This window comes from Trichosurus vulpecula, chromosome 7, assembly GCF_011100635.1.
Source record: "Trichosurus vulpecula isolate mTriVul1 chromosome 7, mTriVul1.pri, whole genome shotgun sequence".
Taxonomy (NCBI): domain Eukaryota; kingdom Metazoa; phylum Chordata; class Mammalia; order Diprotodontia; family Phalangeridae; genus Trichosurus; species Trichosurus vulpecula.
Window position 1 is genome coordinate 257,158,490 of NC_050579.1, and position 20,933 is coordinate 257,179,422.

The window sequence follows — 20,933 nt, forward strand, 5'->3', positions numbered from 1 at the left end:
TACTCATAATGAAAACAGTAATTTGGGGCAACTGGTTGCCTCACTTAGAAGAAGGTATTTGGACTTTGAAGGAAACTGGAGAAGGGAGAGGTGAGGGGAGAGTCAATTCTGAAGACAGAGGGGAATTGGTTCAAAGGAATAGAAGAAAAGGAACTTGGGTTTCAGCATAATGTTTGACTGCCATGTGACTGACACCTTATACAATTGCATTTGTAGACAATCTAAGTATTCATAATCTGATGGACAGTGTAATCATACCTTTAGCCATCAGTTTTAAATAATGTTTTGTTTAATAATCCAATAACTATGAAGTCATAGAAAAATTAATTAGCTTTGGTTTCCTCCTTGCTGATCCTCTAGTAGAGATACTTTTGACCAGAGACATGAGACATGACATTAATTCAAGGTTTGTGTGTGTGTGTAATATGATTGGGAGCAGGAAGGGAGAGAGGAGAGAGGCATTAAAGAGAGAAAGACCAAAAGAACTTTAATAATAGTCTATGTATATATGTATATACATATATACATACATATATATACATATATGTGTGTGTGTATATACATATATATATTGCTTTAAAGATTGCAAAGAGCTTTACTTAAGAGTAATAAGGCTTTATGCTTGTCCAGATTACCTAAACTGGTGGCACCCACATGGGAAATACCAAGGACCTGCTTCTTCCTCTAAAGCCCTTCTGCCTCCAAATGGAGATTTTATGCCTTGCAATCCTGTTCATGACACCAAATGTATCACTAAGGCAATATTCACAGCAGTTCCTATTACTATGAATATCTTGGTGTGGTTCTGAGGTTTGAGGAAATATAAAAAGGTTTAGAAGACTTGCTATGGTGAGTAGAACATTGAGTTAATTAGGGATGTTTAAAAAGACTGCCTTGCAATAGTGAGAGCTAAGTTGAAGTTATATAACATAAATTAGTAGTGGACTCAGTCAGAACATATGACTTCCCCACCCCCACCCCCACCATATTTGTTCTACAATCCATGTATAGGAACAAAGGAAGTGGGAGTGTTCCAAGGCTCAGGGTTTGCAGGGCAAGTTTAGCAATATAATAAGGGGGCTAAGGACTCAAGAAAAGAGAACAGTGTAGAGTTGAACTGGTTTAGAAGGGGTCAATATGAAGAAGAGAGAAGAGGATAGCTAGCCAGTATAGCCTGACACCCTGGGAATGAAGTGAAGCATTGAAAGATTTGACATCATGTTCAGGACAATGACTAAGGATTAGGGGTTGCAAGGCAGAAGGAGAGGTGGAATGACAATAGATTTTGATCAGATAAGGGAATTTCAGAATGTATGAGTATGGAAGTGGTGCATTTGTGGGAAATGACTAAATCAAGGGGTATGAAAGAATGTGGAATGATCAGGTTGAGGAACTGTGCAGTTAAGGTGCTCAAGGGAGTATCAATGTAAATGCTGAAGTCCCCAGTAGTGAATCAAGAATCGTGGAGAAGAGAAAGACTGTGAGCCAGACACGGAAGAGATTGAGGAGGTCTGTCGATAATGGTCACCAGAATTTTGATTGAATAATATAAATGGATTGAGTGAACCTCAAAGGAAGAGAAGTTATTTGAAAATGAGGAGCAAGGGGTATTCCCACTCCCCCACCTTGACCAGTATGTTAGGGGGAATGAGTGAAAGGCAGCCAGTGATAGAAGTTTAGGGAGGCTGTATCATTAGGAGGGAGCCGGGTCTCAGTGAGACCAAGAAGATGAAACTGGAAAAGGAAAAGTTTCAAAATGAAAATAAGATTGTTGTCTATGGAGGAGGCATTCTAGAGACCACAGTGGAAGGGGTCGGTAGCTTTAGAGTGGGACATGAGAATGTTGTGTGAGGGGGATCAGAATAAGGGAGCAGGCAATGAGGGATAGAGAACTGGGTTTAAATGATGACAGCTGGAGGTTGAGAATCACCGGTATGGAGAGGTAATGACCAATGGAGAGTTTGTTAATCATTGTAGATTTAATTCAGGTAGATTTCCATTGCGCTTAGGATTTGGCCTCAAAGTAGAGTTCTCTCAGAGCTTTAGGCAGTTCAGAGAAGGAGACAGGTGCTTGGAGCTAAAGGACAGGTGTCAGTAAGACCTCAGTTCAAATTCAGGTTCAGATATATACTAGCAGTGTGACCTTGGGAAAGTCCCTTAACTTCTGTCTGCCTAAGTTTTCTCAAGAGTAAAATGGAGATAATAATAGATCTATCTCCCAGTGTTGCTGTGAGAATTAAATGAGATAATACTTGTAATCACTTAGCACAGTGCCTGGCACACAGCTGAAGCTTAATAAATGTTTATTCCCTTCCCCAAAGACCCAATAAAGCATTCTTATATGGGATGATGAGACCAGGAGGCCAGACTGGGGAATTGATGGAATGACCTCTTTCTTCTTCCCTGGAAGGAGCAGTCTGATGTTTGCCCTCTCTCTGAGGGAGGCAGAAGACCAAGCAGGAGATCCATGAGATTGGAATTGTGTTCAATTTCTGTATCTCAAGCAGAAGGTTCATGATAGAATGAATTTCCCCTCTTTCCAAGGGAGACTGGAGATCTTGCAGGAGCCTGGAATGGTGTTTTAGAATTTACCACCCTAAGATGTGTATATTGAATTTAACATAGTAGTAGTAGTAGTCTTCTTTTCCTGATATTTTTCACCTGTGTTCATATGATGTATATAATTCATAATAGTTCATATAATTTATATAATGATTTTACTTTTGATGGCAAAGTTGTACTCAGTAACATAAAATTATATTGAGGCAGCTAGGTGGAACAGGACATGAGAGAGCTGGCTTTGGAGTCAGAAAGACCAGAGTTCAAATATTGGATCAGACACTAACTGTGGTCCATGGAAATTCACTCGATTTTTCTAATCCTCACCTTCCTCATCTGTGAAATGAGAAGGTTGGAATCAGTGGCCTCTAAGATAGCTTCCAGTTCTCAATCTACGATCCTATATATCTAGAGTTGGAAGGGAGCTTAGAGGATATCAAGTCCAATTCCCGCAATTTACAAATGAGGATACCATGACCCAATGTCTTGTTCAAGGTCACAAAGACAGGAAGTGGCAGAGGCAAAACCACAACTCAAGTTTTGTGACTCCATGCTCAGTTCTGTCTGCTCTATCCCATGCTTCTGTACATATTGTTCTTTTGGTTCTTCTTTTTTCATTCTCCATCACATCACAAAAGTTTTATGATAGTTCTGGAAGACTTGATATTGATCCTTTCTTGTGGTGCAGTAATATCCCATGACACTAATATGCCATCATTTTTTTTCTACAATTACCTCGTTGACAAGCTTTTGGGTTTTGGTTATTATTAAATAGTGCTTCTAGGAATATGTATATATATATACACACATACATATATGTATATATAAATACATACATAGGTATAGGTATAGGTATAGGTATAGGTATAGGTATAGATATAGATATTTTAAAGCAAGATATTTTATCTTGTCAATAATTTCTCTGGGTTATAGTTCCAGGGGTGGTATCACTGGGTCAGAGGATAACCACAATTTAATGACTCTAATACAATTTCACATTGTTTTCAAAAGAGATTGTAACAATTCACTATCCTACCAGTTATATAATAGCATGTTGATTTTACTTTATCCACATCATTACTGAATTTTCTCATCTTTATTAATTTGATCAGTGTTAGGTGGAACCTCGGGGTTCTGCTAATTTGTATTTCTTTTATTATTAGAGATTTTGAACAGTCTTCTTATGTTGTGGATATATTGTGTTTCCTTTTTCTAAAAATGGCTAGCCATATGTTTTGACCACTTGTCTATTAAAGAACAGTTCATATTCATAGTTGCATCAATTCCTTATAAATTTTGGGCATCATACTTTAATCAGAAGCAATTGATGATGAACAGACTTTTTAGATATTTTTTTTCTTTTTTGGTTTTGTGAAAGGTTTTATTTTTGTATTATCAAATCAATCTATTTTGTTTCTTCTTATTAACTCACTGCTTGTTAAGAATGCTTCTGACCACTGCCTCCCTTCATCTGTCTTCTCTTTTATCGTTCCTCCCCCATATCTTTTATCTACTTTTCTTTCTATTGTCCTATTAAGATACATTTCTATATCCAACTGAGTAAGTATGCATATTATTCCCTTTTTGAACTAATTCTGATAAGAGTGATGTTTAAGCATTGCCCAGCCCCCATTTCCCCTCCACTACAAAAGTTCCCCCTTGCATTCTTCTTTTTATGTGAGGAAATTTTCCCTATTCTTCCTCTCCCTTTCCCTTTATATCCCTTTCTTAACCCTTCATTTTTCTTTTTCTTTTGTAGATCATCTCAACATAATCAACTCACACTCATACTCTCTGCTATGTAGACTCCTTCTAACTGCCCTAATAATAACATTCTTAAAAGTTATATGTATCATTGTCCCATATAGGAATGCTTTATTGAGTCTCTTAAAATTATTCTTTCATCTTTAACTTTTCATGCTTCTCCTGAATCTGGGGTTTGAATGTCAAATTTTCTATTCAGCTCTGGGCTTTTCATCAGGAATACTTGAAAGTCCTCTACTTTATTTAATATCCATTTTTCCCCTGAAGTATCATACTCGGTCTTACTGGGTAGTTTCACTCTTGGTTGTAATCCTAGCTCCTTTGCCTTCCAGAATATCATATTTCAAGCCTTCTATTTTAACATGGAAGCTGCTAGATCTTGATTAATCCTGACTGTGGCTCCATGACACATGATATTTAGATTGTTTCTTTCTGGCTGCTTCAATATTTTCTCCTTTACCTGGGAGCTCTGGAATGTGGCTATAATATTCCTAGATGTTTTCATTTTTTGATCTCTTTCAGGAGGTGAATGGTAGGTTCTTTCAATTTATATTTTACCCTCTGGATCTAAGATATCAGGGAACTTTTCCCTGATAATTTCTTGAAATATGATGTCTAGGTTCTTTTTTTGATCATGGTTTTCAGGTAGTCCAATAATTCTTAAATCATCGCTTTGATCTATTTTCCAGGTCAGTTATTTTCCAATGAGATATTTCACATTTTCTTCTTTTTTATTATTTTGACTTTGTTTTATTGTTTCTTGATGTATCATGAAGTCATTAGTTTCTCCTTCCCAATTCTTATTTTTAAGGAATTATTTTCTTCAGTGAATTTTTTTTTTACTTCCTTTTCCATTTGGACTTTTCTGCTTTTTAAGTTCTTTTCTTTTGTTGTTGTTGTTGCAGGTTTGTTTGTTTGTTTTGTCAGGCAATTGGGGTAAAGTGACTTCCCCAAGGTCACACAGCTAGTACATGTGTCAAGTGTCTGAGGTCGGATTTGAACTCAGGTCCTCCTGACTCCAGTGCTCTACTCACTGTACCACCTAGCTGCCCCAAGGAGTTCTTTTCTTTAGAATTTTTATGCCTCTTTTACCAAGCTATTAATTCTCTTTTCATGATTTTCTTGCATACCTCTTAGTTCTCTCTCCAATTTTTCCTCCACTACTCTTATCTCTTTCTTTAATTCAGGAATTCTTTTGGGACCAACTGGCATCCAACTAGCACTTTTTAGAGGCTTTGCTTGTGACTGTTTTCAATTGTCTTCTTCTAAGTTGGTCTCCCCTACCATGATAGTAGCTTTTTATGGTCAAGTTTTTCATTGTTGTTTGCTCATTTTTCCAGGCTATTTTTTGACTTTGAATTTTATGTTAAAGTTGGTCTCTGCTCACTTGGGGGAGGGGACGTACTGTCCTAATCTTCGAAATTTTTCATTGCTGCTCTTTTCAGAGCTAGTTCTGGGGGTCTGCAAGTTTTTAGTGCTTCCAAGGTGGTGTGATCTAGGGAGAGGTGTGGTCACTGCTCTTCTGGTCTGTGATCTAGTCCTTACCCAAGAAGAGCCCTTGATTCTCTCACTCTTTTCTTAACTGTCTGCAATCTGACCTTATCATTCAACTGAAACTTCTCTCTCCAAAGTCACTGACTTAATTGACAAATCTAAGGGTCTTTTCTCAATCCTTATCCTTTTTGACTTCTCTTGTCCTTGACACTGTTGATCACCCTCTTACCCTTGATACTCTTTTCTCTCAAGGTTTTTGGAACACTACTACTCTCTCCTACTTCTCCTCCTACCTATCTGACCATTCCTCAGTTTCTGCTCAATCTTCATCTAAGTCTGGTCCAGAAAGTGTTGATGTCCCATTGGACACTGTCCTGGGCTCTCTTATCTTCTCTCTATATACTATTTCATATGGTGATCTCATCAGCTCCCATGGATTCAACTATCATCTCTGTGCTGGCATTTCTCAAATCTACTTATCCAGCCTTCACAACTCTGTTGACCTCTAGTCTCATTTCTCCAACTGTGTATTGGACATCTCAAACTGGATGTCCTGCAGAAATATTAAACTCATCACATGCAAAACTGAACTAATTTTCTTTGCTCCCAAACCCTCCATCTTCTTAACTTCCCTGATGTCACCACCATCCTCCCAGTCAGCCAGGCTCACAACCTAGGTGTCATCTTCAGAGCACTTCTGGCTCCTAGCCACCAGAGGGCTCCCAACTGACCACACTGTGAGCTTCAGCTGAATTTAGGCTTTTCCTTCACAAGGTTGCAAGCCTCAGGTGGTCCTTCAGGTGAAGACTTCCAGCCTGTTTATCGAGCTGATGCTGGCTTCCATAGTGGGATCTCTCTCCCAGTGACCACAATTTCTGGCTTTTTAGCAATTTCGGTCTGGATGAAGGCATTAACTATTGTTTCTCTTTGAATTTTTTGACCATTATTTCATCTTGTGCCTTTTTAGATTTTTGCTAGAGTATATGTGGGAAATGTGGACTTTTTAAATGACCTTTCATATCACTTTTCTAACCATTAATCTTCCATATAGATTTTAAGCTTGTTAATAACGATTTACTCCAGTTCTTCGAAGATTTATCAGTAGAACTCAAGTTCTGCCTCTTCTACCAAGTTGGAAAGACCTGCAGTGATAAAAACCTATGATTAGAGGGTCAATTTAGCTAAATTTATTAATGACTGGGCTTGGGTTTCTGTTCAGGTTAATGGTGGACAATAAGTTTTCTCACAGAGAAGGCAGCAAAATAGAAAAAACACTACCTCTTCCATGACAGCGGATGTTTTAAGAAAATTATTTTCTTAAAGTGCTAATAAAATAAGATTTCCATGAGACTTGATAAAAGAGTATGATTTTATCATTCACCACCTTGAACCTATTCTGATGCTAACATCTTTATTAAGATGGAAATCATCATTGAAATTGTCTGCATGTAGAATTTGAATATAATAAATCTTTAAAGTATCACTTAAAAGATGTCATTATTGGAAAATAATTCTTACTAGTAGGAATAAAAATTCAGCATATGGAGTTACAGTCAATATAAAGAGATCATTAGAATTAAGCCCAGCGCAGTAGAAATGGAGACCATGGCTAAATATGAAATAATGGCTGGGACACCAGTTAAAGGTGAATTGACTCTTTGCAGCAGGATATGACCCAACTCTAACAATGAGATGTGAATAAAAGTTTCTAGTCCTCATGAATAAGGAAGACAGATGATACTTCAAGCAGTAAGAGATCATTTTATGGAGCAGAGCTTCTGAGAAACTGAGGAGGCAAGAGAAAAAACTTTCATCAGCATTTTGAATCTCCAGAACTGCAGGTGTATGCTGACTGCCTCAAATGTGAATTAAAGATGAAAGAAAGCTGTGAAAAGATTCAAGATAACTGTAGCCTATAGGGAAAAAATAGGCCAAAATTCCATTTATAACTGTTATCTGTAATCTGATCCTGCTGTATTTATTTTGCTATACTACTAAATGTTCTTCAAAAAAAATTTTTTGCCCTGAAACACTGGAACTTTCTCAAATTGCTAGGCTTTGGGTATTTTTTTTTTACTTCATACTTTGATCTGATGATAATATGCACTCAGATATGCATAAGCTTAAACATTAAATATTTTCATGTGTGTAGGTTGATATTTTATAATTTTATATTCCTTAAATAGGATATAGATTACAAAACTTCCTGCCTCACCCATTTCTAGGTCATTGAAATTCTTTCCAAAACAAGATCTGTGTTTAGATGTTGTTAGAAAATTTAAGTGGTTGTAGTGTCGTATAAAAATTTAGAACTGGGTATTCTATGTGTACACCTTTCACCGAGTATACTTTTAGAAGTCTTGTATGTGTTCAAGAGGTTTATATATAATTTTTTGGTTCTGAGTCTCCCATTCCATAATGTTTAAAATTTATAGCTTCATTACAACCTTGCAAATTAAGGAAGTACATAACATGATGGGTTGATCACAATTTTAGTTCCATTATCTCTTTTTGCCATTCTTAGTCTATAGCACTTCTGCAGATTTTCTACAGTTTTTAATATTTTAATATTTTGAATTTTCATATAAGATTTTCCCCTGAACTTTAATGCATTTTATTTTTAAGTAGTAGGGAAATTTTAGATACGTGTGCAGAACACTAATTCTTAAATTCACAAACCTATTTATTATTAGGGTGGATGGCCTCTGTATCATCTCTGATCCATATCTTGTTAAAGATATTTGTGTTAAGCTGTAGCTTTAATAAGTCACAACTCAGACTTCACAAGCTAACTTTTCTAGGAAATAGATACGTCTGTCTTAATTTTAACATTGAATTTAAGTTCTCATTTGTTCAGATTCCAAAGAGAAGGTTGCAGCTGCGAACATTATGTTCACAAGCATGAGTTTAGTTCTTAGGTGTAATTAATTGTATATATGTATATGTACTTACATATAACTACATACATATGTGTATAAATGTATATATAAACGTAGATTTCTCATCTAATACACAGTGAAGCCACTTGCCCTTGAGGTTCATGGACCACCTAAGATTTTTTTTATAAACTTCAGTGCAAGCCTTGTCAATTTACTTTATGAGTAAGCTAAATCACCTGAATTACATTTCTCTAAGAACTGTTTTCCTACTACACTACTTTGACAAAACAGTACTCAATTCTTCTTATTGGCAGAAGATTCTATGTGCTGTGGATGTCTAGGAATGTAAACAGATTGATTTTTTTCCCTCATGTAAGTGCCTGTTAAGGATTTTTTTAAAATGCCAAATAATGTCATGGTAAGTTGCATATTATAATCTAAAAACTGTGTTTTTAAAATTGTGAAAATTGTATTTAACCAGCTTCAAGTTGTGCGAGTGCATAATAATTTTAAACAGATATTGACCTATTTGAATTATTAAAAACAGCAATATTCTCAAAAAAAAATTACTGAGGCTCATGGCTAAGCTGGCTACAATGTGATGAATTTTTCAACTATTACAACTCTATTACAATTGCCTAATACATTCTAGGGGGTCTACTGGAGGGTATAACCCACACTGATGAACTCAGATCCTTTGCAAACCTTAAAGCAGATCTATGTGTTAACTATTATTCGTCTTAGCCTTGAATTGGATACCTCAACTTATTTTGTTTTCCTTCAAGCACAGTATCATTACACAAAAATAGCTCAAGAAATGTTTTTGAATAGTCTTTAAGATTTAAAAAGTACACTTCACAAGAACATAGTTAAGAAGAGGATACAGCAAATATTGTATCTACTTTACAAACGATAATCGAATTAGTGGATTCAGAGCTGGAAAGGACCTCAGAAGTCTCCTAATTCAAGGCCCTCATTTTACAGATGAGGAAACCGAGGCACAGGTAGTAAACACCACAAGCAGGATTTTAACCCATTTGAACTGACTACAGTCAGTACTCCTTCCAGTTTCGCCACTAGTTGCTCCATCGGAGGACTGAGATTAACCTGACCACAACCACATAGAGTTGGAAGAATTCCAATTCGGTGTCCTGTAATCGGCACTATCCTACTCTGAACTCTGGTGCTTAATGAATCCCTCGTCTATGTCCAACACTGTATGCATTTTAGATACGAATCTAAGGAGTAAAGCACTGCGTCTTCTCTTTCTACAAAGTCCAGCCTTAATCGCAACTAGACATCTTATAGTGAAGGATGAGCAATACCGTATGATAAGCCTTCATTTGTACTTTGGCCTCTGATTGTCCACTCCATGCTTGAGATCGGAATAACACCGTAAGTAAGGAACGTGCAATATTTCTCGAAGCAGTGAAATAAACATTCGTTTTCAGAAGGCTTCCTTCCCAAGCCTGAAGTTGACGAGATCTGGATAGTGTCGTCAGCAAACACTAGGGCTCTCAAAGTAAAGACCGCTACTCGGCTGGTTCGTATTCTCCTCCTACTGCTCACCAGTCCCTTCTCAGGATACCCCAGGACATCTTTATCCCTCGCAGCCGTCTTTTTCAAGATGCCCTTCTAGATCAGTTTATGTCACTGCTCTTCTTCAAGCCGATGCATCCCAAAGCCGTGAGAAGACACTTCAGAAGGGGCTTAAAAAGTGAGGCCTTGGGAAAACTTGGGAAACTTCAGTCTCCTGGTCCAGGAAGCCGACCGGACCCAGGACCCGCAGCCGGGCAGCGCCACCTGTCGGCCAGAGGTTTCTTCGGTCCCAACTTTTTCCCGTGTGACGTCACCCTCCGGAGCAAATCCGCAGTTCTTCTCTGAGCCCTCCCCAAGTCCTCGCCAAGCGAATGGAGATGAAGTGAAGAAACCCCGAAACTGAGTCCAAAGATCCCGATCAGTCCCGAGGTGGAGGGTAAGAAAGGGCGAGAGGCAAACCTCCTGCGTGCGCGGGGGGCGCAGCTAGGTGAGGGGGCCGGAGGAGGGGGAGAGCGGGGCGGGCCCACGGCCTGACACCCGCCGCCGCCGCGCCAAGGTAAATGGAGGCCGGGCCGGCCCGGCTGTTCGGGGGAGAAGCCGGGTTCCGGGCCGGAAGTAGCCGGCGCCCCGCCTCACACGCTGTCATCCCGGGGGACGACTGGGCACGTTTCCCGCCCCCGCCGGTGGCTGCCACTCGCGGGTCCTGGCGCTGCCGGGGTCCTCTCCATCCCGGCCCCCGGCCCCACTCAATGGCCGCCGGGCCTGGGTATCCTAGCGCTCAGCAGCAAAGGAGGCTTCGCCCCGCCGCGGAAAACTCGTCACTGGCCCTCCCCCGCTCTGCCTCCTTGGCCCCCTTCTCTTCTTGTCGTGCAGTGGCAAGATGGACAATCGGACGGCTGAAAGCCCGGCTCTCCCACTTAGGCCTGTGGCCCTAGACGGATCCCTTTTCGGTGGGCCTGTTTCATCACGTATAAAATTGTGTGTGTGGTGGGGGTGGGTTTGCCCACTTCTAACGGCCCTTGACGACCCGAAATTTTTATCCTGATTCGCAAGGTCTTGTGGCATTTGCTGAAACTTAGCCTTCTCCTGTAAACATCAGATGCCTTTATATTCTCTCCAGGGCTCACTCCTTCTCCCTCTTAGGAGGAGGGTGAGTTGGCGTATCAATATTCTTTTAAACGCCGTCTCACCGTTTACCTAGCAACCATCTTTAAAGGTCAGTCAGTCAACAAGCATTTATTAAGTACCTACTTTATGCCAGGCACTATCTCTCTATAGAGACTAAAAAAAAACGATCCCTTGCCTTCAAGGAACTTGCATTTCTTGGGGGAAAATAACGTGTATATGCATAAATAAATACAAAATATGCAGAAAATAAACACTGATCGTTTGCTGGATCCACAGATCATGTAAGGCCATCACCTGGCTCAAAAAGTTCCGTGACCTTTGTTTCCTTTGCACACTCTGACCTGGCTTCCCAACCTTCCCAATACTCATGACTTCTTTCCCGTTTTCTCTCCATCACATACAAAAGGGGTCAGAGCCAAGATTCTTCCCACCCTCACATGCATCTACTTCAAATGATGGAGTGACTCCGTCTCGGATATTTGTTGAATTGCTGAGGGCAGAAAGGAGACTTTTGGCCATGGATGATGTTTGTTGCTTTACTAAGAGAAATGGGAAGAATGGGCCTCTGCACCCTTCTGCTGCTTGCTCAGCTTGCTGCTTGGTAAATGGAGCAGTTTAGGAAACAAAACCTGAAATGGATAATAGAACTGAATCAGGGTAACAATGGAAAAAGTGCTAGATTGAGAATTTTGTTCCTCAGTGAAAGATCAGAAAAAGTTAAGTGCCTTCTGAGATCTAACATGATATGATTAAATCTTTAGTCTCTTCCACCAGGAGCCAATTAGTTGTTGATGGTCCTAACTCAGACTTTTATACCTGTTTCTCCTTTTTATCTCTTCCCTTTCTACCCTTTCCCAGTTTGCCCTCTTCTTTCCCATTTCATCCCCCTCTATTTTTGTTCTCTCATGCTTAGGAAAAATATCTGAGAAGTCAGAAATGATTATTTCTAAAACAAGCTTGCCTTGATGTTCTCTTTTCCCTTATCTCACGTTTGCGGTCATTTGCAAAATCTTGTTATTTCTATGTTAACAGCCTTCTCATAGGTCCCTTTTCCTCCACTAACAGAGCTACTACCTCAGTTCAGGCTCTTAATACCTATACTATTGCCATAAGCTCTTATTTGGTCTCTCTGCGTCAGGTTTCTCCCCATTCCAATCCATCTTCCTGCCAAAGTCATTTTCCTCAAGTGAAGGTCTAACGTTGTCACGCCTGCACTCAGCAAACTCCGGTGGCTCTATTATCTCTAGGACCAAATATAAACATATGAAGTTTTAGATAACACGGGCCTTTTCTACATTTCCAATTTTATGTATTATTCTCTTTTGCCTAATGCATGGTCCAGCATTTCTATAATGCTCTCCCTCCTATTTCTCAGGATCCCTGGTTTCCTTCAAAATCAAGCTCCATCAACACCATTTACACAGAGTATTTCTTGATCCCCACAAATGCTAATGCTCTGCCTTCCCAAACTACCTTATATTCATCCAGTATATATTCTTTATATACTTAGATGTATATATTCTCTCCCACAAATAGAACTCAACTCCTTGAGGGCAAGAACTGTTTAACTTTTGTCTCTATCACCAGAGCTTAGCACTGTGCCTGGCACATAGTAGGCTTACTAAATGATTATTGATTGAACAGCCGATTGAGTACTATCAAGTCAGGATCTGACCTATTCAAATGCAGTGTGATTTGGGGCTTCAGTTCAGAGGGACTGGACCACAAGATCACAGAATGCTTGAGTTGGAGGGGACCTCAGGGAACCATTTCTTACCTTCCCCCAATCTCCTTCCTTATGTCTTTCTATTCATGCTTAAGCACAGATAGCCCTCTTGGAACCCCACAGATAGCTTTCATGGCCAGATACAAAGGACAGGATATATCTGTGCTGCATGAACTCTGGTTTAGAAAATGGAGAAGAACAATTGTGAGTGAATTATTAGCCCTATTTTGGCAGTAAGAAGTGTTCTGGGCATATAAATAGAATTCTACCTTGCAACTCCAGCATACCTCTGCTGTAGTTAAGATAAAACATTTCTCCTCAAACAAAATTTATCTTTGTGAGGCATGTTGCAGAGGGAGTTTTTGTTCAGGTGTACTAACCTGCCTTTGAGATCATCTCCAAATCTGTGATTCTGTTAGGAGGAGATAATGTATTTATTAATACCCAGAGGAATACTTCAATGAAATTGTTTCTACTGCCTCCCCCATTTTTTTTTGTCTGAGGAATTTATTTTTCAGCCAGCTCTGTTAGCTAAGAGCTAGCACCATGGGAGATGGGAATACAGTCCACAGTTCAAATTTTATGAGCCTATAAGGTAGAGATACCAGAAAATTAAGGAAAAAAATAAGAATTGAGATAGGGGTCTCATCAGTGGAATTCTGCGAGCCAGTAAGTAGTTACTGAGCATCTGTTGTGGGTAGGACTTTGATTTAACTACTATGAGCAACTCATTCAACATTCAGCAAGTATTAAGACCTTACTGTGTGCCAAGTGCTATACTAGGTGATGATAAACTAAAAATAAAAAATAAACAGTCTCTGCCCTCACAGAGATTACCTGAGAGCCAGTACAGAAAAAGTGCTAGATTTAGAGTTAGTAGCCATGGGTTCAAATCCTGTCTGTGGTATGTCCTACTTGAGTGAACTTGGTTAAGTTGTTTAACCCCTCTGGACCTCAGTTTAGTCAACTGAAAAATGAGGGGGATTAGATGACCTCTAAGGTCTTTTCCAGCTTTAAATAGCTGCCTGTCAACTTCCTACAAACATCCTCATGTATTCCCCTCTTCCTAACTTCCTCATCACTTTTACCATCCTCCCAGGTCACCCAGTCTGAAAACCTTGTCCTAGGTGCTTGTCCTTGACTCCTCATTTTCCCTGACCTCTCATATTGAATCTTCTCAAGGCCTTTGTACATCTCTCCAGTAGGCCTCCTCTCCTCCGACACTGCTACCATTCTGGAGAAGGCTCTTATTACCTCACATATTGATTATTGCAATAGCTGGTTGGTCTCTCTGTCACAAGTCTCCCCCTACTCCAGTCCCTCTCCCACTCAGCTGTCAAATTGATCTTCCTAAAGAGCAGGTCTGATGATGTCAGCCACCCAGCACCCCATACACACATAGACATTTAACAAATTCCAGTGATTCCCCGTCGCCTTCAGGGTCAAACATAAAATCTTGTTTGGTGTTTGTTGCGCTTTATAATCTGCCCGCCCCCACCCCCACCCCCACCCCCCACAACTCTTCCAGTCTTCTTACACCTGAGAAGGGAATTATGATTTTTCATATTATATCCCCATGCCCCCAAATACTCTTCCCTGTAATGACAGTGACCTCCTTCTTCTTCCTCAAATAAGACATCTCATCTTCCTCCTACTCATTTTTGCTGGCCGTCCTCCGTGTCTAGAATTCTAGAATTCTCTCCCTCCTCATTTCTGCCTCTTGGCTTCCCTGGCTTCCTTCAAGTCCCAGATAAAATCTCATCTTTAACAGTAAGCTTTCTCCGACCCTCCCTTAATTCTAATGCCTTTCCTTTGTTGATAATCTCCAGTTTTCCACTGTTTGTACATAGTTGTTTGTATGGTGTTTCTCAATTAGATTGTGAGCTCTTTGAGAGCAGAGACTGATTTCCCCAGACTTAGCATAGTGCCTGGCACCTAGAAGGCACCTAATAAATATTTATTGACTGACTGATCCTATTGGGGAAAATAATAGGTACATATGTAAGTAAATACAAAATATCTAAAGGTACATACAAAATACTGTTGGGAGGGGGACACAAGCAACTGGAGAAGGAGAATTGGGAAAATCCTGTTGAAGGACATGGCATATGAACTCAGCTTTGAAGAAAGTTAGGGATTTTATGAGGCACCAGTGAGATTGAAGTGCAGTGCCAAGAATTGTGGACAGCCTGTACAAAGACAGTGAAGCAAGGGAAAAAATGCTGAACTCAGGGAACAATGAGGAGGTCTGTTTGGCTGGAAGCCAGAGTACATGAAGGGGAGTAATTTGTAATAAGCCGGGAAAGACATGCTGGAGCTAGATTATGAGGGGCTCCAAATGCCAAACAAAAGAGTTGGTTTTGTTTTGTTTTGTTTTGTTTTTTAATCCTAGAGGGTAATAGGAAGTCACTGAAACTTCTGGATCAGGGGAGTGACATAGTCAGTATCTACTTGAGTACTATAAGCCACTGTCTAGCTGTCAGGTAAGTCTTATGAGGGCAGGAACTATAGTTTTTATTTTTTTGTTATCTATACCTAGCTTGGCATATAGTGAGCTTTTAATAAATACTCGTTAAATGTTGAATGAGTTGCCCACAGCTGCTAGTCCTAGCAGTTCTGTGGTGTATGATTTGGAGAGAGGAGAGACTTGACAGACCAATAAGAGGCTAGTGGTCCAGGCAAGAGGTGACAGGGACTTGAGCTAAGATGGTGTTTGTGAAAGTGTGGAGAAGAGGACAAGTTCCAAGAATGTTGGGAAGGTAGAATCAACAAAAGTAACTGATTAGATATGGAATAAAGAAAAAAAAATTTTCAAAAAAAAAAAGAGGCGTGGGTTTGAGAGAAGAGAGGGGAAAAGATGGATTCTGTTTTAGATATGTAGAAGTTGAGATACCAGTGGCATGTCCATTTGGAAATTTATTATGCAGTTGGCAGTGGGGTTCTAGAGTTCAGGAGAGAGACAAAGGTTGGATACATGGATCTGAGAGTTATATGCATAGACATGGTGACTACCAGACCTGTGGGAGCTTATGAGGTCACAGAGAGAAGGTACAGAAAACAGAAGTTCACAAAATACTTTTTTCAAATCAATCCTGTGATGTAGGTATAAAAATACAATATTTTATACAAAATAATAAAATATGTATTACTGAGTATAACAGAGCACTGGACTTGGGACTCAGAGGACTAGGGTTCAAATAAATCCTATTTACTATAGAGCTAAAGTAGTAATTCAGGGGATATGGGATGAAAAGGAGTGAGAAGGAATTAATTTCTGCAAGATCTTAAAAACATTCACATTCATTATGCTACCAATCAAGATTGAATGCAGTCACACCTAGGAGGGAGCAGCCCAAACCCAGCTTTTGTGCCTTCTCAATAGGCCAGTCTACAAGGAGAGTTCCCTCCCAACTCAAGAGGAAGTGATGGGCATAGTCTAGACCCAGGGTTTTTAACCTAGGGTCCAAAGAATTAAAAACAATTTTGATAGCTGTTATTTCAATAGAACTGATTTCCCTTTTGATTCTATGTATTTTACTTTATGCATTTAACAGTATTTTTTTGAGAAGGTATCTATAGACTTAATCAGATTGTGGAAGGATTCCAAGACAAAAAAAAAAAAATTAATCATCCATGCCCTAGACTCTGTATAGGAAGTCCTAGCTTTTTGGGAAGGGTGAAGGATAATGTAGATGTAGGGATGATATAGTACAGCCAGTTTGTGACCCATGTCCTTAGCTCTTCAGCTTCCCATCCCATTACTTCAAATTTCTTTAGCATCTCTTTTCCCCTTTTCCCTATTTCTTTGGAAAATTGCTGACATTGAAGTTTATGAGATTATCCTGTAAATCTTCCCTTCCTCTTACATTGGTTGTTAGGAATTGAAAGGAATGAGGTTTTTTGTTGATGTTTTTCTGAGCGATGCCAAAAATGTTTTATAATGGTAATTATTTTAGTACCTCTAATTGCTCCCATTCTGGACACACTCCATAAGGTAATTTGGGATGTAAACTTTGGAGGATCTTTTGGGGATATATTTGTTATGTAGATATCATTTCTATTGATACTTGTTTGCCTCCAAAAAGCTTTGTTGTGAAACTTATGTGCAAATAGATTTTTTTAACCTGTTGCTACAACTGTGAAATAGAGAAAATTGACTTGAGTATTCAGAACCCAAAAAGTTAGGGCCAAAAGAGGAAGAAGTCTTGTCTACATTAGACAAATGGTTTGGGAAATAGCTGTGCCCTTGATGTTCTGGCTGTTTTTACATCTGATACACCAAATAGTTCAAGAGACAAACTGTGACTTCACATTGGGAATGAACAGTGCCCCTCTAAATTTTAGTGCCTAGAACAAATTCCCACTTGCTCTGCCATAATCTATATGTCCTTCAGTAAGTTACTTTGCTTCTCTTTGCCTCATCTTCAAAAGAAGGGCGTTTCTTCCAACTCTAAATAGATATCCTGTATTGAGAAGTTGCCAGGTGTAAACCATAGTTGGATGAAGTTAATCAGTAATTCATGGTAGGAATGCTCATTCCATATCTCCACCTGTCGGAATTCTAAGGCCTATCTCAAGTGGTAACTCAACCTTTTCCCTGATCTCTTCTCTTCCTCTCCTCAGCCCTCTTAAATAATATTAATAAGAATGAAATTTATGTTGGGTTTCAAGGTTTGTAGAGCACTTTACCTTCATTATCTCATTGACTGGGGCAGACAATGTGGCTGACAACTTTGCATAGCTCTGCCTCACTCCTCCAATTCAGGAGCACATCAAGACATTACCCTCTTGCTGTCTTTGGTCCTCTTCGGGAACAAAGGACAAACAATAAGCACTGTGACCCTTACAACAACCCTCTCTCACACTTGGGACATCTACTATGCTATGTATGCACTTACAACATTTATTATTGTAATATAAATGAAGTAGTGACATATAATATATGACATAATATCAATGAAGTAGTAAACATATTATCCTCCCTGTTAGATTCCTTGAGGGAGATTTATGTTTGCATCCATACCACCTAATATTACATCGTACTTTGTAGGCACTTAATTAATATTTATTTAATTGAATTGAGGAAGCTTGCATTCAGAAAGTTTATGTTTCCATAGAATTCAATTAGAAAGTAAGGGGATTACAAAGCAGATTACCTTGTCTAGAGTGGTTCCAGTGAGTTGCCCATAGCTACATTTCTTTATCTACTGGTTGGTAAGATAAGAAAATGCCCGTTGCTCTCTGATTCTGAAGGACCTAGAATGGAGCTTTTCAATTGGAGAATTTGGCCCTCTATGAAAAATAGCTGAAATTTCCATAGTTCCCTGAAGCCAGAGCTACAGAGCTCCCTGCGGATTGTGTTAGAACCTTCTTATTTGCCTACAACAAGGCTGCAAAAACAAACTCTCACCCCTCTGTACCAGAAACCCTGGGAAGAAAACTGGACCAGCTATTAGCTAGTCTTTTTTTGTTTGTTTGTGAGATAAGTAAAAGAAATCTGTGTAACTGGCAGAGTCTTATTTTTTCTCACTTGTTGGACTCTTCCCCCCACCCCCACCCCCACCCCTCATCAGTTCCTCCATGCACACTTTTTCGGGAGTGGCTTCTTCCTGGGAGCAATGGAGGGTAGCCTGCCTAGAGGACTGCATCCTCTATTGGCTCCTCTTGGGGAGCAGGGTTGGGAGTGGAGTGTAGGTACAGTAGGTACAGAGGTAACAGGAAAAACAGCTGGAGAAACGTATCTCATTCATTTCCCCGGGTTCTGGAGTGAAGTTTGGTGATTCTCTCCACTCCATTCTTCCTTTCCACAGTTTTCCACCTCTACAATGAGATCTTTTCCCTTTCAGGTACACCTCTGCCCCTCCCCCACGATAAGAAATTTGAAAAAGACTAGGCTGATAGATTGGGGGTGGGGAGAATCTTCTTCCTTCGATCCCTTCCGAACCTTTACTTCAGGTTCTGTCCATTACTGCACACTTCCCTTCTGGAAATTTTCTTTGGTCAGTACTTCATTGACCTGTGCAGATTACACAAATTACCGATTTGTCCTTTCTTTTCCTTTCTTTTGCTCTAATCCGCCTAGAGAGTGAGGATTGTGTCTCTCCTCTGGTACTGTTCCTTATCCCGGGCTGTGAAGTTTCAGAGTGCATAATGTAGAAGAAAATAAAGATATTTAGCACGTCCTCTCACCCCAATCTTCCAGTGGAAGGAACTGATCTCCCTTGGAATGCAGGGAGACAAGAGATTGCAGCGTGAATCTGATGGAACCGTGAGGTACCAGCGTCATTATACGCTGTGGGCTGGGGGGTTTCAAATGTCATTCCCGCCCCCTAACCCTCAACACACACCATGTCAGGAATGGGGTGGCGTAGAGGAAAACCACTGAGATGCTGAAACCTCCAAGGTCCTAGAGAGGAGCAGGAAGTGTCCCTAGGGAGGGAACTGGAGGGCTCGCTCTGTCCTTTCCATCCACCGGGGGTCGGTGCACACGACTCACTTGACCCGACTCTGAGATGGGCTCCCGGGGCTAGGAGGTGAGTCTGAGTAACCGCGAAATCTCCCAAACCTGCGAAGGACCAAGAAGGAGACCAGGATTTGGGGAGACTTCGTTGGGAAATTGATATCCCATCTTAGCCTTTCCATCCACCTCCCTCCCGCCCTTTCTGCTACTCCGTCGTCTCCCAACTTACTTTTCTTTCCCCCATCTCCTTTCTCTCCTCCCTAAGTTTTCTCCTCTTCCTCGTTTCCCTGCTTTCCTTCCTTCCCCCTTCTTAGATTCCCTCCTTGCTTCTAGTTGTTCCTCTGTCTGCCCCCGTCCTTTTCCCCCTCGTCTTCACTTTTTCTAAATCTCTTCATTTTTGTTTCCTCCTACCTTTGTTTTTTCTCTCCTTCTGACAAGCTTCCTTTATTTTCCTCCTACTGAGCATCACCTACTGCTTCCCTTTTTTCTCCCTTGTTCTTTTTCTGTTCCTTATCCATCTTCTTCCACTCTTCCTCCCCTTTTTCCTTTTTCCTTCTCTTTCTTCCACTAATTATCTTCCTTTATTTTACTCTTTGTCCTCTCCCCTCCTTTCTTTCTGAAGTCTACAGCTGCTTTTTCTGAACATTTCTGCCACCTATCCCACCTTTGTCTGTGCCCCCATCGCCCTTGAATTTTCCTTCTTTCCTTTCCTTTTGTTGGGGGATGTTGGATGTTGGATAGAGAGGGGAAAGGGGTGATGAAATACCTATTTGGGAAGGAGCCTAGGCTCCCTTCACAGTTATCTATGGGAAGAGGAGCCAGGCCCATCTACTTTTTGAGTCTGGGTTCAAAATGTAACTTTTTCATTTAAGAGGGCCTTTGCAAAAATGAAATATAAGAAAAAGATTATCTTTACATTGTGGTGAGCAGCTGCTCTTTATTTCTACTTCAGTAGGAGAATTCAAATTACACAAATTCAGATACTATTTTAGGAGCTGCGGATACAAAACCAGAATTAAAAAAAAAAGCTTTCTTTCTACTGAGAGGTCAGGAACATATGCACAAATGTTGTCAAGAAGCACATTTGTTTTCTTGGCAAAGATAACTGGAGTGGTTTACCATTTCCTTCTCCAGTTCATTTTATAGATAAGGAAACTGAGGCAAACAGGCTTAACTGACTTGCCCACGATCACCTAGCTAGTGTCTGAAGGCTGGATTTGAACTCATGTCTTCCTGACTCCAGGCTGATGCTCCATCCACTTACCACCTAGCCATCCTTATGTGCACAAACAGATACAAAATAATTTGAGAATTGTGAAAGTAATACCCCCTGGGGAGATCAGGCAGGATCTTTCTGTTGTTGTAGGGGATGGTGCCAGTTTGA

At 40.1% G+C, this 20,933-nt stretch overlaps 1 protein-coding gene and 1 pseudogene across 3 annotated transcripts in view; both read left to right on the forward strand.

Moving 5' to 3' along the window:
- Nucleotides 1-1,877: 1,877 nt before the first annotated feature.
- LOC118857922 lies at nt 1,878-10,638 on the forward strand (annotated as a pseudogene).
- ZNF496 (zinc finger protein 496) overlaps nt 10,545-20,933 on the forward strand; it is a 36,291-nt gene continuing 25,902 nt past the window's right edge. For 2 of the 3 annotated variants that reach the window (XM_036767352.1, XM_036767351.1), the window contains exon 1: nt 10,584-10,671. The gene's annotated coding sequence lies outside the window, so the exon portion shown is untranslated. Of the gene's footprint in view, nt 10,672-20,933 lie in introns of all 3 variants that reach the window. The other variant, XM_036767350.1, reaches the window with a different exon arrangement.